This window comes from Pinus tabuliformis, chromosome 4_1 (genome assembly GCF_031772625.1).
Source record: "Pinus tabuliformis cultivar Carrire ecotype Pingquan chromosome 4_1, CPIR1, whole genome shotgun sequence".
Taxonomy (NCBI): domain Eukaryota; kingdom Viridiplantae; phylum Streptophyta; class Pinopsida; order Pinales; family Pinaceae; genus Pinus; species Pinus tabuliformis.
Window position 1 is genome coordinate 22,779,475 of NC_142303.1, and position 18,851 is coordinate 22,798,325.

The window sequence follows — 18,851 nt, forward strand, 5'->3', positions numbered from 1 at the left end:
AGTGAAATATCAAGCATCTTTCAGCTGGTCTAGCAAATCATCTATCCTTGGGAGTGGGTAACGATTTTTTACCATTATCTTGTTCAAGGCCCTGAAATCAACACACATACGCCAAGTGCCATCTTTCTTTGGAATCAATACAATCGGTGACCCACATGGCGAAGTACTTGGCCTTATGAAACCCTTGTCTAACAAGTCCTTGATTTGCTTCTTTATTTCAGCATTCTCCATAATAGACATGCGGTACATGCCTATGTTTGGAAGAGTACAATCTGGATGCAAATGGATTTCATGTTGAATCTCCCTCTTAGGAGGCAAACCTGTTGGCTCCTGAAACATCTCATGATATACATCAACTACATCATACAGATCTGATTTAATTTTTGGATCACAATTTTCAAATGACTCATGATTCACATCAACCTTGGGCTTAATCATAAGAAGAACAAAATTCTTACTTGAATTGACCAGCCTTTTTACCTGTCCAGCATTCACCATCGCTATATTTGTCTTCTTGCGATGAGCTCTAACAATGAACTCCTTGCCATCTTTGAACAGATGATATTTTTTTTCATGGCGATGAAAGATAGCTTTCCTGTGAAAGAAATAAGGACTTCCCAAAACAATTCCTGCAATATCAAAGGGTACCACATCAAGTTCAACTGTGTCAATAAAATGTGCAGTAATTGCAAAGCGCAATGTGCACTTTCTTGAAACTTGTAAATTTGCATCCTTGCAAATCCATCCAAGTGGATATGGCTTCGGATGTGGAACGGTCTCAAGTTTAAGCTGCTTGACCAAGTCCTCTGATATAAGGTTTGCTTGTGACCCACTATCAAAAAGTGTGTCAATCTTAGTATGTTTTGAAATCACCCTCACATGAAACAGTTCAATTCTTTCTTCCTCCTTAGGAGCTTGTACATGGCAGTTTGAGGTACTAGTGCTGGCTTGAGTTTCAATTTCTTTTCCCTTCAAGTTTTTCAAACCCATGGCTGCAATTTTGGTTTCATCACCTGAATCTTCCCCTAAATCTTGTCGTGTAGATGTAGTAGCAGCAGTTTTCTGTTTCCCTTTGGATTTGTTAAATTGAGGTCTTTTTTCAGGATGTAATTTCCAACAGTTTTTCTCCTCATGGCCTAGTTTAGAACAGTGTTTACAGATCACTTTCTCACTCTCCTGCTTGACAGATGCATTCTTTTTGCCCTTTCCCTTGGAGGTTTTCTCTTTGCTTTTCCCCTTGCCTCTAAATGGGTAGCTTGGACACAAACCTCGTCCAGGCTAGTAGGGTTAAACATCAAGATGGTGTGTCTAAGGTAGCTATGCAAGCCACCAATGTATTTCAGCAAGGTGTCTTGGGTCTGTAAATCTACCCCTAACAAGAGAGCTCTTCTCCTGAATTCTTGGGTGTAGTCTTGGACACTCTGACCCTTAAGTTGTCTGAAATTTTGCCAGTTCATAATGGCTTTCTGCATGTGAGCAAGAGGATAAAACTGTTTTTTAATGGCTAACAGAAATTCAGGCCATGTTAAGGTAACCTTACCAAATTTCTTGATCTCCTCTTTAGTCTTGGCCTCCCACCAGACCAAGGCTGCTCCATCCATTCTCAAAGAAGCCAACTGAATCTTTGTGGCATCATCATGCATATTCTGGATCCTCAAGTAAACTTCCAACTGGCTAATCCAGTTTTCAAGCTTTTCTGCATTCACTTCACCATTAAACATAGGTAATTCGAATTTTACATCAAGCTTCAAAAAAGGACTTTTTCCAGAGGATCTATGCTTATGAACAGAAGAAGACGAGGATGAAGAGGAAGAAGGTGAAGATGGGGGTGGTGGATCACCATTACCTCCATGTCCTTTCTTGGAATGATCATCATCCTTCTTACCTCCTGAAGATCCCTCTCCTTCATGTGGATGTTTGGACCCTTCTCCAGCCAATTTCTCATTTCTTTCTTGGTACAATATCCTCACCATTTCAGTGAGATCTAAGAAAGCCTTTCTGAAAACTCTTTCTTCTTCTCTTGGATCTGTCTCTATAGGAATTTCTCCTCCATGTTCAGACATCCTTGAAGCTTCTGCTGAGACTCTTGAGGGTGAAATTGAAGGTGGAGGTGATGGCTCTCTGGCCTTCCTTGACTGAGGATTCTCTCTTTCTCTAGTCAACTGTCCTTCCCCTCTTTTAAGTTTCAACCTGGTAAGCATCAATACTTGCAAGACAATTAGAAGATCTTTGCACAAAAACCCTGAGCTCTAATACCAACTTGATCTGAATTTGAAACTACTTGAAATTTGTTTGCAAGGTATTCAATTCAGAATTAAACATGTTTAAAAGACTTCCATGTCTTGCAGAAAGGAAACACATGAAATTTTCAGCTGTTTATGACCCATCTAAGCATAGCAGAATTATTTCCTTTTACTGTTTAACACATAAAAACGATTTTTTTCTGCAAGATAAACCAACCACATATGCAAAAGAAGTTGATAAAGCAGTTCACCCCCTCTAGGGCTACGTCTGCTGGGTCCAAAGCTCCCAATTGGGCTTGTCCTTGTTTTTATTAAATGCTCAAATTGAAAATACAGCTGAATAGAAGCATCTACAGGAGAAATAGATGGTAGAAATGGATTCAGAACACTTGAATCCTTCAGTATTGACTATTGGATCACCTCCAATGGATACCTGCAACCCTGTACAGTCTTCCCAATACTGGCCCCTGGTGGCTCCTAGAACTTTCACGGCTTCAAAACGTATGCAAATGACCTCTGATGGCTGTAAGACCTGCACCAATGGCTTCAGAAGGTCGAAATTACCCAAAAAACAAAAAAAAAATTCGTCCAAAACCGACTTTCTGGGCCAAAGTTATGGCCATTTACTCCTGACTGCCAGTTTGGCCTAAAAGAACTCCAGCTAACTGTAGTGGACGCCAGTTAACCCCGCCAAATATGGCGGGTCCGCCAAATTTGGCGCCACCGCCAACTAAACTTCCAGCTGACTGCTGTTACATTTAATGATTTCATCGGAGTGCGTGCCCGGCTGTTAGGTGTGCTGGCGGTTAGTTTAGCCCACGGTTCCTGGGCGTGGTCACATGGAGGGCGGGCTGGCCCTTAGGGGCTGGCCCCCTCCATTTCCCGCCCAAACACAATTTAAAGTTTTTAAACAATCATTCCGCCCATTGACCAACGGACGATACTGTGGGCTAACGGTAAAGTGGTTGGTTAATATATCATAGGTCATGGGTTCGATCCCCCATCCGACCAAAACAAAATTTTAATACATCCGCCCAACCTTTTGCTGACGTCATCATGGGGGCCACGTGGCGCCCTCCGGGCCTGCCACATGGCAGCCTGTGATTGGCTACTGCAAGGGAATATTCCCTGGAATATTCCAAGGAATATTCCCTGGAATATTCCAAGGAATATTCTACGGAATATTCTTTTTTAAATTTTTTTTAAAAAAATTCAATTTTCTAATGTTTTGGGCAAAATATTCTTTTGGCCATATCTTCCTCATACGGCGACCGTTTTTCGAACCGTTTGCGGCGCCAAAATTGGGAGGACGAGCACTTTGCAGTAGTTCAGCTTTGAACCAGTTCAGAGCACTTTGAATTTTGAGCATTTTTATGACACTTAGGACATGCACCTGATCAAGTGATATCTAGCTAAATGTAATGGATTGGTATTTTGGACTCATATTGGAATAATGAAACTCTTTGGTGATTCCAATTAGAGAAATGTGCAGTATGCTTTCCCCTTTGTAAATCTCATTTCATATATGTTTTTCTTTCTACCGAAATTGTGTAATGAAGCTGCCGATCTCATGCTTTCATGGTCTTATATTTTGCCGCTAAATAGAGAGCAATACCTATGTATATTACATATTTACTTGTGTTATTCAATAGCCTATAGTACTTTTATTAATTACAGATTTACTTGTGTTATTAGATTAACCTAAAGTACTCGTATGAGCATAGATTTACTCACACTGTTTGGTGATAGAGGTACCCACAATGTGTATGCAAGAAACCTTAATTCGCACTCCATTCTTTTTGCTCTTTCATCTCCTTAGTCTTCCATACTTCTACCAGAACATTGCTGCTTCAGATTATATCCTGTTTATAGCCCCATGCATCGAATTCCCTCCTTCCTTCCCTCTTCACTGTACTACAACTTCAATATAAAGTTGCATGTTGTTGTGTGTCGGCCACCAGAACCAAACATTTCTCTTTGAGGTTGGCCCGATTTATCCCCCGAGCATTTGGATCCACGTATTGGCTTGAGTTTACCTGGATGAAAGACTATTGAACCAAGCCCCATTTATTCTTTTTTAATTACATGACAATTGGAGTGCTGAAAAACCCCCTCACAGATAATCTTCCATGCATTCCTCTATCTAAGATGTCCTAGGCACTGGTCTATAATCAACGCAGAGATTGTCTCTAGGAAGATTTCTATATATCCTGAAGCATTTCTACTACATGTTCCATTTAAAGTGACAATATCTTTCTGGCGTCGTTTCTAGGGAACGGATTAGAATATTTTTCCCTGGGTACAAAAACTTTTTACATTCCCTCTGTTAGGTGAGCAAGGGAAGTGTGGGTTGAAGATATCTCACCTTGGAGACTCCACTATTTCATTCTATGGTAAACATCATAGCAACTCCACTATTTATTTCTCTATTTTATCACTCCAGCTTTCAAGTAGCCTCATACTTTCTCTAATGCTAGAGCAGCCGAAAACTTTCCCTACCTTGAACCTAGAATCACTCATCTAGGGAGGTTTTCAAAATGGCCATTTGTGAATTCCTAGCCAACAAATTTGCCCCACTAGATTTTTCTTCTATTGTTGGTTATCCCAATCATGTCCTTTCGTTTCATGAATGGTATCCCTATTTTCCTAGATTCAGTGGAAGCACAGATAGAAGGCCTGACCAACACCTCAAAGAATTTTCATGAATGTATGGAACAACAGGGTATTTTTCTTGAATACGTACAAATGAAGTTGTTCAAGTATTCTTTGGATGAGGATGCTAGAGTTTGGTACAAAAAAATACCTCGTGGCAACATATCTTCCTTAAAAAGTTTTCATATAGCATTCAATCATTATTGCAAAAGAATATATCCATCGAATGCCCTGTGTGAATATTGTTGCACACATTTACTGTTGAAAACATTCCCAAGGTTGATGAACCTGATGAAGATATTTGTGGAGCTCCTCTCCAAGAAAAAATCTACTCGCATAAAAAAGCATCACTCGATAAGAAAGAAAGAGATGAAGGAAACATCATCGAGCTGCAAATAAACCCTCAGAGGTCTTATTCTGCCAAATTTGATGTTTCTCCTTCCTATGATGTATATGACTCTAATGGAGAGTCTCTAATGTTCATTCAAGTGATGCAGAGCCACAACAATCCCAATCATGGGAAGCTGCACAAGAAGAGAAGGCTCATCAGGAGGTTAGCGAAGAGGCTCCAGGTTACAATGCACATCCTTCACTTGGAGAACAAGATCAAGAACCTCCTCCGATTTATGATGCATATGATTCTCAAGAGGATGAGATGGTCAAGGATTGTCAAATGGATCTATTTACCAGCAAGTGGGGAGAAAGCTTCCAACAACAAGTTTTTCTTAAAAACTATAAGGTCGAGGAGCTGAACAATATTTGTAGCTACCCTGACCAAGAAGATATTGGTGAGTGGAATGTCTATGAAAAAGATGTAGTTGCATTTTTTTCTTGTTAGTTATATGACCCTGTAGATGATTACATGACCACATTCTTAGGTCAGCAGCAGGGTTTATTCCTGGAGTATGCATCAAGTTCTTTGTTTGAATATTTTTCATGGTGCATGCTTATTTTAATTTTTAAATTCTAGCAACATGGAGGCATTAGGTCCAACACCCAAATGTTGGCCTGGCTCCATTGGAGGGTTGAACTCACTTAGGTGAATCGAGCCCTGTATATAAGTAGGAGTGTATATAAATAAGCTCACTAGTTGATCATTTACTTTCCAGTTGTTAGAATTTTTATTTATGCATTTTAGTTTGGTGAGGAAAGGAAGGTTCATTATATTTTTGACTCCACACCCAATAGTGAAGGTTGTTGGTCTCCAGGTTCTCAGCACCTTGCCAGAAAGGCATTGTCCCTAGTTGGAGCCAAATGTTGTCACTCACTGCATTATGAGTTTTCAGTTGTTCAAAGTGCCAAAGAGAGAAGTGAAATTTGAAGCCATCTCCCAAGCCACATAAGCTTTCAAAGCTAAATCAGACCCTCTCCATTGGATAGTTCTCAGAATAAGCTTTCCAACCATAGGTGGAAGTCCAAAAATGGATCTCTGGATTAGAAGTTAGACCAAATTGAATATACCCTTTGAAAGCCAAAAAAAGAAGAGGAAAAGACCAAGGGAAGGCTAATCACAATCGCAATTTCCTAAGAGCAATGGTGGGGGAAAGGATAGAGAAACTTTTGATCAATAGTCACTGATATTGACAAACACAAATGTCAGAGGTCCCAGGCTCATCGTAAATCGAAATCAGCGATCGGAGGTCCTTAGCCTATATTGTATCATAGATCTAAGGTCCTGACAGTCAAGCATACATGAGATCACACTTAGTAATAGCATGGAATTTAGTGCTTCATGTAGCAGAGCTCCAATATCAACAAATCAATGATTGTCAGGTTGAATGGACCATTCTTAGGGAATTGCAGAGGAATACGTCGATAGTGTTAAAGAAGCAGAGGAGGGTCGATGCTAATTTAAAATGAAAATTAGTTGCAAAAGTAGATGTAGGCAGGCCTTTTCTCTCTCCCCCAAGGGGTCCATGTGGCGGAATAACATTGGTCTTAATGAATACACATGGTAGTTGACGTAAGCATGACATGGCAGTATGAAGGACACGTGGCACACATATTTGGAATTTTCAGGGGTCCTATGGGGGCATATTCGGGTGGCATATGTCACCACTTAGGAAGTGCCACGTGGCACTGATGGCATCACCAAAGGATATTCCCATAGATCAGCGCTTGATGAAGTTAAAGGGTTGCAACTCCAATTAAAAGTCTACAATTGCGATTTGCGGTAAAGGGGGCTTCGATAAGAGGGCTAACCATTGGACGTGGGAAGAGCAAAGAACCAAGGGCTAAACATAAAGGTGATTGGCGATTGAAATTTTCAGGAGGATGCAACCAGAGGCATGGATTGAAAAAGGCCTGATTGCCGATCTTTGATATAAAAGTAGAGTCCTAGGTCATAGCCCTTCGTCCTATTATGCAGAAACATAGAAAGGGGCTAAACCAAAGGGGGCTAAGGGGCATCAGAGCTCGCTGTATTATAATGTTTGAAAAGTAAAAGCCTCGATACCGCAAGGCTCTGAGAGTATGGTACAGAGTTTTAAAGGTGAATGAGTTGGCAGCTAAGATTTTGAATAGAAGTACAGGGTAGTGGTAGAGAAATATGGGCTAATCCTATAGAAGCCCATGAAACAAGAAACCAAGGACTACACGGGCCGCTGAAATGAATCTGACTGCTTCGTCACATGACTTCAAACAGTAAATGTAGGAATGGGTCTCCACCCCGATACACAGTGAAGGACTACCAGGACATGCTCCATTTCCACTCCACAATAGGCACTCATTTTTGATCCACTCCCAACTCTGGAGATTGAGTTATTCAGGTAATTAATGTGAAAGTGACAGAAATCGACCGACCAGCAAGAGAAGTGCATTATGGAAGAGATGTGGCTTGATCAAGGGCTTTCACAGGGACAACAAAGGGATATTTCCGCCCCTCATCATTTAGTTTTTCTTTTTATTTTATTTCACAATTGTTGTATTTCAAGAAAGGAATCAAATCTTTTGCAAACTTTTGGACAAAAAGACATCGCTCACCGACAGCTAGTCTAGAAGACAACTAGATACTCTGGCGAAGATATTTTGTAATTGTAACCCAAGCTCCCACTCTTCTTATAAATAGGGGCAAGAAACACTTAAAATATGTTTTGGAATTTCGCACCCGCGAGGTCTAAATTATGTGATTCCTTTTTTGGTTTTGTTTTCCTGTTCATGGGGGACTTGAGTGGTATCTAGCTAAATGTAATGGACTGGTATTTTGGACTCATATTGGATTAATGAAACTCTTTGGTGATTCCAATTAGAGAAATGTGTAGTATGTTTTCCCCTTTGTAAATCTCATTTCATATATGTTTTTCTTTCTACTGAAATTGTGTAATGAAGTTTCCAGTCTCATGCTTTCATGGTTGTATATTTTGCTACTAAATAGAGAACAATACCTATGTATATTACATATTTACTTTTGTTATTCAATAGCCTATAGTACTTGTAATAATTACATATTTACTTGTGTTATTAGATTAACCTGTAATACCTGTATGAGCACATATTTACTCACACTGTTTGGTGATAGAGGTACCCATGATGTGTATGCAAGAAACCTTAATTCACTCTCCACTCTTTCTGCTCTTTCATCTCCTCAGTCTTCCATACTTCTACCAGAACATTGCTACTTAGGATTTTGTCCTGTTTATAGCCCTATGCATCGAATTTCCTGCTTCCTTCCCTCTTCACTTTACTACAACTTCAATATAAAGTTTCCTGTTGTTGTGTGTCAACCACTAGAACTAGACATTTCTCTTTGAGGTTGACCTGATTTATCCCCTGACCATTTGGATCCATGTATCCACTTGAGTTTACCTATATGACAGACTAATGAACCAAGCTCCCTTTATTCTTTTTAATTACGTGACAATTCAAGTGCTGCAGAAACCCCCTCACAGATAATCTTCCATGCACTCCTCTATCTAAGATGTCCTAGGCACTAGTCTAGGAAGCTATATCTCTTGAAGAAGTGCTGCCACATGTGCTATTTAAAGTGACAACAGGAGGTTTGGAGCTTTCACCCTGCAGCCTAGTATTCCTCTCTTCATAGAGAACCTTCACCATCTCTGTCATATCAAAAAAATCCTTCCTGAAGACCTTCTTATCCTCTGTCATTGTAGGCTCTTCTTCATAAGACATGCTCACTGGAGTCTCAACTACAACTTGAGGGAAAACTGGTGTTCGATATTGTGGCAACCTTTCCCTTCTTCCCTTTGACCCAACTTCATGGCTTTCAACCAATTTCCCTTCCCCTCTTTTGAGTTTTTACCTTGTAAGCATGACATAAACTTGCAAACATTTAAATCCTTCTTGCACAAATAAAACCAAGTGCTCTGATACCAAAAATTGATATGATTAAGAAAATTATTTCTTTTGTGCTATTAGTCCCTTTCATATTATATTAAATATGCTTGATGATTTGTGATAATGTTTGCAAGTTAGAACATGGGTTTCTGAGTGTTTTTATGCAATTTTTAAGTGAAAATTTACATAAACAAATGACTAAACATCAACAAATGACAGACATAAACATCACCATAAAAATATCACAACGGCCCATGATAAAGGAGTTCACCCCTCATGGGATACGTCTCCTTGGTCTAGCTTCCAATGGCTTGACACTCTCTATTATGCTAAAAAATGTGAATACATTAGTCTAGAATGCTCAAAATGCTCTGAAACCTATTCCAATGGCTCCATAATGCCTAAAAATACCTGTGTAGTCTCTTTCTACTCTTGATTTGTTAAAAAACTGAAGAATTTATGGCCTTTCCCAATCTTATGCTATTCACACCACAAATTCCCCAAAATTTGGCATCATTCTACAATTTCACCTGCAAAGCGCGCTAAAGGAGCAACAATTTCTCCGAAAACAGGGTGAAAATTTTCGAAGAGTTAAAAAGACTGCTAACGCTTAATGTCCGGAAAATGAGGCCACATGCCTGGGGGCTAAGGCCAATGGCCTGCCCCTGCTGGTTGGGCCCCCACTCCTCCATTGCGGTGGTCACATGAGTGGTTAACCATAACCATAACCGTGGGCTGGTCCCACGTGTGCTGACCTGCTCCTCTGAACAATGCGGTCATCATAGTTCAAATAGAACCCGCCAACATGTATAGTTAAGAACCATGATGCATGGAGTGTTGGTAAGGCATTTGTATTGGTGTTGGGAGGTCATGATTTCAACCGCCGTCGCCTTCGCCTAGACTATAGCCAAATTTTTGTTGGCCTCCCGGTTGCCACGTGGCAACCTTTGGTTGGGCCACGTGTCATCCCGTGGTTGGCCACTCCTTCAATCAATCAAAATCACAAAACCCAACCAATAGGTGAATACCAGTTGTCTCGATATCATTCATCGAGGAGCCTACTAACCAAGTCAATGTCCACATACCCTGGTTGGTTAGCGCCACGTTAGCAGTATAGACTATTGACTGAGCTCTCCCTGTTTTTGAAAATTCGCATGTTTAGGAAAGTGGACAGAACTCGTTTCTGGAGTCATATGGATTCTGTTTCATGCAAAATGAATTGTGCTAGATTCAAGATGATGAGCACTACGTGGTTGTCTAGGTTCTACACCAATCTGACAAATTTGAATTTTGAGCTATTTTTTTAAGCACCTGATCATCTACTTCAACTTGATTTTATGAATCTCTTTCTTCATCAATAGGACTATTTTAAAACTCACCAGCTATTTCCAGAAATCTATTTATTTTTTGATCATATTGGAAGACCTATCAGTGCTTTATTTGGTTTGGAATTGAAGGTTTGTATCTCATCTCTACCTGATATGGTTGATTTAGGTAAATAGGAACTTTGAACATACTTGTTGTACTAGGAAGTGAATCAACAATGCAATATTCTTGTCTAGAAACCACTAAAATTTTGGGCTCAATAAAAAATTTGTCAAATAAATTCCAAACCTCATTTTTTTAATCTTTCATCCTTTGATGCTTTGTTTAATATAACCCTTTAGCCTGATTTATAATGAGCCCTGAATCTCCAAAAAATGTGAATCGTTCTATCTCTTTGTTTTCTGAGTATGTTCAAACCAATGACTAAAGCCTCATATTCAGCTACATTATTAGAACACTCAAAATCTAGTTTAAAAGAATATATTTGGTTGTCTCCCTCTGGTGGCATGATCCATATACTAGCTCTTGATCCTTCTTTGCAAATAGACCCATCAAAATTCATACTCCATGTCATATTTGTATCAACTTGTTCATTTTCTGTTTGAATTTGTTCTTCCACTTGCTGCTGATTTTCTTCTTCCAAATTCAAATCATTAAATAAAATTGTTGACCCTAAATCAATGTCTACAACATAAATTGGATGATTTTTTGGTTCTTCCTTACTGCTTACCACATATTTCATTTGAATCTCCCTATACAGTCTCCTTGTTTCTCCAAAAATAGGGATGGAGGCATATGACATGTCCATCTACAAAGTACCACCTACTTTAGCTGCCCAAGCATGAGAAAGTAGCATACCAAATCTTGGTGCTATACACTTTGTTGTAATTTGGGTTAAGTTCACAACCAATTCTTTGATCATCCCAAGACACTATACTTTTCTAGAATCAAATGAAAACAAATCCTTGTAAGGTCTAGTGATGTCCAATCCTAGATTATCCATAACAATCTTGGGCATCAAATTGTGTGAAGCCCCTGAATCAAGCATTGCATTATGTAGAACCATGTCATGGATATTAAAGATTACATAAAAAGGGGGCACATCTTCATTTATTTCAGTAGCATGTGGACCAAATAAGAATTCAGGTGCATCATCTTGGATATTCAGAGAATCTTGATTATTGATGTTCAATGTTTGATCAGTTGGTGAGATTTTTATCATTTTGAAAATTTGTTCTTTGTACTGCATATTCTTCAACAATTCAACAAAAGGAATGGATATCTTAACTTTCCCTATTTCATTTTCCAGACTGAAAGAAGACTGAACCTTTTTTAAATATTTGATACTTCCTTCTTTTCTGATTTCCTCACCTTTCTTTGAAGCATATTTCTTCAATTCCACTGTTTTCTTAGGCTCTTCTATTTTCTTGGGCTCAGTTTGTTTCTGCTCCATGGTAACTTTCCCTGAAGGAGGTTTAACAACAGTCACATTTCTGCCACATAAATTATACTTCCTCTAGAAGTCAACAACAACATTATTATACCTCTGCTGATATATTTCTAAACCAAAGATTAGTTGTTCATTATCTCTTTCTCTTGAAAATTTAGCAAACCTGACATGCTCTTCCTTTATTAGAAAAACCTATGTTTCTTCATCATCAAAACTATTTATTTGTTGTCATTCAGTTTCCTCATTATCTTCCTCATCAACAAAATTTTCAGGAAATGGAGCTCTGACGGTTTGTTGATCATATAGATTCTTCTCGTGAGGCTGAGTTCTAAGTGGTATTATAAAATTATTATTTCTCGCTTGAGGTTGAGACTTACTTCTCGGAGGGGTTAACTTATCAACTAGTTTCTCCATGGTCTTTAGCATCACATCAAATTTGGTGTCTAATGAAGAATATGGTTCCTCCTAAAATCGTAATCTTCTCTCAACCCTCATCTTAGCTTTGTTAGCTAGCAGGTTTTCTTCCACCCCTATAACATTATTTTGCATATCTTATAATGTAGCAAGATTTCTTTCTTTGATTTGATAGTATAACTTGGCATCAAAGCAGTCAGGATAGTGAAGCAAGGCTAAACCAGGAGGGGGCTTGGTATTAACAGGGATTGAATTATAAATCATGTGGAACCTAGTTGAAAACTCTTGAACTATCTCCCTTGGATTTCTCTTCAGATTCTCATATTCAGCCAAAATTTGCAAAGGGTTTTTCTTCACTTCCCATCTAGCAAGGAAGAGTTGTTCAAATTGTTGAAAAATGGCAATGTTTGTTGTTGGCTAAGCTCTAAACCATTTCTTGACTTCCCCTGAGAGACTTTGTGAAAAACGTCTTAACTTATCATCTTCATGATCTACTTCTTCTAGATCAATGAAATCATTTAGTTTTTCCACATGTTGCTGAGATGTAAAAGGTTTTGTGCCTTCAAACTGAAGTAAACATTGTCCATAATTCAAGGGGAGGTCATGTAGTGGAGCCTGAATATTGAGAGGGGCATGTGTTGCAGCCATAATTATGTGAGATGAGGTTAAACCAACTGTTAGCTACCTATACCAATAGGTTTCATATTTCATGATTGGCACTGAAAAGGTCCAAATATGCTCTGCTTTGATGATGCAAAGATCACATATTTCCATAAGAATACAATCTGTGCTTATAGCTTGGTATGGACTCAAATTTTGATGGATGGTCCAACAGTCTAATCTGGATCATGTCATGTTTTAAATTTTCAGTTGTAGAATAGAGAAATAAGTCTGTCCAAACTGTTTAATCTTGGCAGACAAGTAGTTCAGGTAGAGAAGAAAAGGCTCCCAACAGCTTAATCTGGGACCTTGGAAGAAATAAGGGTAGAAGTAGATAGAAAAACAAAAGAAAAAGCCAAAGAAAAGAAAAGGCAAGTAAGGGTCTGCAAGCCTAAGTGCACCCTCCAAGAAGAAACAAAAAATGCTAGGCAAAGTAGCTGGGTAAGTAGATGGGGTTGCAGAAGTGGTATTTATTTCAGATCTAACCTTGATGGTCAAGATGAGAAAAGAAAAACAAAGAAGCATGTCTAACTTCCCAATTATCCCTTTTCCCACTCATTACTAACATCCCCTCATCAATTGAATTGCTTAGAAAAACTTGAGGTTTGATGGTGGTTTTATTCATTGAAAAGCCACATTTCTTGTCTAAAAATTCTTTTCATTTTGATCTACTCCCTAAACTAAGTAAGTTTCAAGTAAACTTAGTGATTTTCCCCCTCATTCACATTTTCCCCCATATTAACTCTAACTCTATTATGTAAATCCCCTATGGCACCCTTTCCCTAGTATTATTAACACCATGGTGTATAAACCCCCAAGCACTCTATAAATATCCTCCTTTTAGCATTATAGCTAAATATGTCTGTCTAAGGGAGACTTTAGTCCACCTGGGACTATGCTCAACCCTGTCAAGGGATTACTCTAACCCCTGGTTAAGAGCAATAACCTCTCCATAAGCCCAAACCTCACCTCTGCTAAAAACCCTCCATAAACCCTTTTTCACAAATTAACCCAAAAACCCCAAAAACTCACGAAAACCCACAATCCTAAAGTTTTCCGCCGAAGGTATTTAATTGAATATTTAAATAAACCGGCGGGACCCCCCAACCTGCACGATCCGTCGGAGGACCCGCCAGCCGTCCGATCTCTGCCGCCCAGATCTAACGGTGGGCGGTCATTTTCACCCCCGGACCTGCCGACCTTTAGCGTCCGGGGAAAGTGGTTTTGGGCGCCGTACCCTGGATGCGTGTCAAACACTGGGGTTGTTCAGAGCCCCCCTCCCCAATACCACTTATCAGCAAAGGCGGTGCGGGGAACCCGCTTACCACCATCCCGTTACTGCCTCCCCCTTGCATCATGCTTGTGTCATCCTTACGTAGCGCCTTTCCCCGCCCCCGCGCCGTGTGGCCCTCCACGTAACCCTGCCACCTTATCCACCAGCCACCGTGTCCTGCCACCCTGGCCGACACCTTAGCAGCCACGTCACCTCCGTACCCGGGCCCCACCATGACGTCATGCTAACGTCATCGGCGGAAAAGCGCCAATTGCACATTTTGTCCAAATTTGTTGTTATAAACGACCAAATTAGCCGTTTGCGGTCATTTTCACGCGCAAACGACGTAGCCATTGTCAACCAGCTGCCGCGAAAATTCGTTTCCAGCCATCAAATTCAAGTTTCAAACCGCTACAAGTCAAGAATTCAGCTGCCTTAAGCCTTCACGGTCCAGTCCGCAGGCTTTCAAGCTAGTTTGTCCAGGTATTCACCGTAAAGCTTACTTTTCACCCATGCATTCCTTTTCTCTGTAAAATTTCCATTAAAACACCTGTATAAGTCCACATAAACTCTGCACCTACTACCTAAAACAAGCTAAGCTGACCTATTGACCCCCAGAACCACAAATTCAGCATCAAAGCAGTCAATTCGCGGGCCAGAAACTGTAAAATTCTCCTCGAGGTGCTCGGCATTGTTCCCTTTTGCCGAGTACAGGCCAGCTTCAATCTCTGCCAAAGGAAACCTCATACTCTCTGCAACTTACCATTAGCAATTCACATCCCTGTGAATTTGCAGCAAACTGCAGAAACCAGCCTGCATTTTTTCACTGAGAAAAACTCCTCAGACTGTGTCTACATTTGACCTATCACTGAAACTCTTAAAGAAACTTCCCAAACCATTGCCATTACCTATTCAAATTCAGATTATATCATGGCAACCTCTGCATCCTCATCCCTCAGTGTTGCTCCATTAAATCCACCCAATAAAGAGCTGGAGGCCTTGGCATTTGCTAACAAGGACTATCTTATTGAAGACTTTGAGGGTAGCAGGGACTTCTTGCAGACCTTCACTCAACTAAGAGAGGACTATAAGGATGGTCATGGTACACATGGGATATGGGAGTCAAACCTACCATATTACTGTCTCCCAGCTGTAAATGTCTTCCCAGAAATCATTCACCTATGTGCTGAAAACTATGATGTGCAGCACAGAGCTATTAGCACTCCATCTGGGAGGATCCTTTTTTACATTAATGCTGAGTCCATCAACAAAATGCTACATTTTGATCAGACAGAGTTGCTGATCCCATTTTCCATGAATTATTTGCTGGAGACTGGTGAAAAGATGACCATTGAGGAGATTCAAAAGGTCACCAGGACATTCATGAGACCTGAGTGCCAGCCTACAGGGCCACCTCCCTACCTGGATGTCCATTTCAATGATGTAGGCAGGCTTTTACTGGACATGATTGCCTATGTGTTGGGATACAAAAACAGTGAGTATGTGGATAAGACTATGCTGGTATTGCTATCTGCTTACAGCCCACGCCAACCCCCTGCCCGCAAATATAACTTTGCTAAGTTCATAGCTAACAAGATTCATGATCAGTTGAGCAGAGTGGACAGATAGGGGGTCTTCAAGTACTTGGCCTATATTTACCACCTGTTCATGTACTATCATTCTGAAGCTTTCCCATGCTACATCAGAAGGCTAGATCACAGAGGGGAAAGAAGATCTGTCATCTTCTGGACCTCTGTCTATCACAATGTTGTGGGGAAAAGTATCCGATGCGGATGACACTAACCCTTTCTAAAGGTGACAGACTTTAGCAACAACTGAATGACAAAGTTTTCATGTTCATCTTTATGAAAGCATAGAGAGAATAGAAAGAGGATCAACCAACCTGGTGTCTTGCGCTTAGTCGATCCTTGTCCTTCTCACTTTGTATCCCGTTCCCAGCTCTTTACTCTCCAAGCCGATCCAGCTACACACAGAATCTGCACAACAAAAGGGAGCAAACTACAAGATACAAGCAATCATAATTGAAGCATGGATTAGGTTGCATCAAATATACATGTAAACACAAAAGCATCTATGTAAAACAAGTATATAGAAGAACATGCAAACTTTATTGATAGAAAGTAACAGGGTTCCAGAGGAAGTTACAACCAATGATGTTGGCCCCAATCCAGCAGCACCTCCTCGGCAGCAAGAACTCTCTTCTTCACCTCTAGTAAAACAATCACCCAATAATCCTGGCAGTATACCAACAACACCTCCTTGCTTATACAAAATTCCAGCCTCCTTAGACCTCATAGAAGAGCTCTATATATAGGAGAGAAGAAGAGAGGATGAGTCAGCTTGAGGCTGGCATAGAGCTGACTAGTGTCCTCTCCCTCTTCAGTTAATCTTCAGTTCTTAAGTCCACTTGGAGATCCTTGGTTACACATGGTGATCAAGTACCTCTTACTCATCACAAGGCGAATCTGATGAACCAAGTGTCAGTTTGGAAGCTTCCTGGGCAATTGACACCTTGCAGGAGGACTGTGCCACTTGGCCAATCTTGCCCAGCGCAGGTAGCCTTCATTGTTTTTGACTTCCAGCGCAGGTACAGAGTGGGACAGTTGCAATACAGCGCAGAAGCTCAGTTAAGCAGCTGACATGATCCAAAATAAGCCTGTTCTGAAGTGTTTTCAGGTGGAGAACTGATTGGAAGTGCTGTTGATTGATGACCTTGTTCTTTTAGGGGTAAGAACAACATGTTTAGGGACTGAGGATCCCTGTAATTATCGACATTTCCTGCTCCTTGACGCGAGGCACAAAAATGTCTATAACAGTTGCCCCCTAAAGTATGAGGCCGTTAATCGAGTGAAATGCTTTAGCTAGAGGGTCCGAAGTTCGTTCCAGTGCTGAGGAGAGTGCCCTGTAATACAATACAATACAATACATTATCTTTCATTCATCATTATTCTCATGATCTAGCTGAGGCGGGTATTCCCATGCTCAGCTTTCTATAAATACATTTTGGTACATATGACAGACGATCGTCTGAAGACAGACTGATAATCTTCCGCTAAAATTATCATCCTTTGAGGAGGATGATCATCTGCTGCAATGATGTACATGGTAAATGCTTTTATATTTCCTGAATATATATCGCAGCCCGGATGGATGAAACTAGATCCGGGGTCTTCAAACTCGTTCGATCTTCACTCTAAGTACAAGTCGATCCATGTGAGAATTACGCTGAAGTCGAACATGGAAAGACATCGCTTGATTACCGGTCAATAATGAAAACCGTTAACAAGCGCGAGAGGAATCACCAATAAGGACGATGACCCTCAAGGTACGGCAGTACAATTCACGTGGCGTGAATAAAGGACTTGGCGTCGAACGCCACGCAAAATCTTCTGGTCGAAGGTCATTGATGTATACCTGTCGCCGGAAGTGAGAAACTTGCCATTGAGGCATGCAAGCTTCAAAGTACTGATGGGGGTGTTCCTAGATCGACTTCTTGGATAATGAGCTGATGTTGACAAGAAGCGATCCGTCAAAGGAGGGCCTTAATGAATCCCACATCAATGACACGGAACGGAGCTAATGATTTAGTGAGGTGGAAACAAACTGTGACATATGATTCAGGGTGGCGATCGTGAAATGGATGAAGGATAATGTATGGTAGTGGATGGGACACGGTTGACACTTTCTGAATGACCCCTCTTGAACATATAACGACACTGATGCGATGGATCGGTAGCATTACCCTGAATGGATGGTGTGGCGAGGACCATGGTGATGAAACCGGTGAATGAGACAACCCAACCCGATATGATACGGAAAAAGTGTCATGCTCAAGAGTGACTTGCTACCTCTAAACTTTGATGTTCTCCCAATTTTTCCCCAGTCATTTCTGACCAGTACCTCTTTATTTTTGTCAAGCTTGAGGAGGATAACATATGCTTGTTCTATAACCTGCCCTTCGGGCAAGCCCATCGCTAAGATTTAACGAGCCTAGAGATAGGGAAACTCGTTCTCGTCTAAAGACAAGTTTGTCGCTATTTAATTATTTTAACGAGTCTAACGACAAGGAAAACTCGGTCCTTTTCATTTTTAGAGAGTCTAAAAAGGTACAGAAAGTCAACTCCATAATTCCTTTTTCGTCAGCTAATCCCTTAAGTCCGAAAAAGTATAAAACAATACAGAAGGGATGGCTGTTCGGTATTTTTAACGAGCTGAACCAGGCAAGCGCTCGATCCTTTTGTGCAATAATCCCTCAAGTCCAAAAAGATTAAAATTTAGAGGAGGGATAGCGTTCCGGTCATTTTAACGAGCTGGAAGGCCAAAACTCGGCAAACTTTTCATATTTTACGAGTCAGTGAAAAGAGCTGAAAGAAGACTCGTCTTTTGAGGAACGAGTGATAAACAGGGATAGCTACAGATTCCAGGTACAGGTTGGAATTTCCAATCACGGCAGTGTCACAAGGATGGCTAGGTGAAATCACTCTTCGCAGCTGTTTCTCAAAAGAGGTAAACACACCAA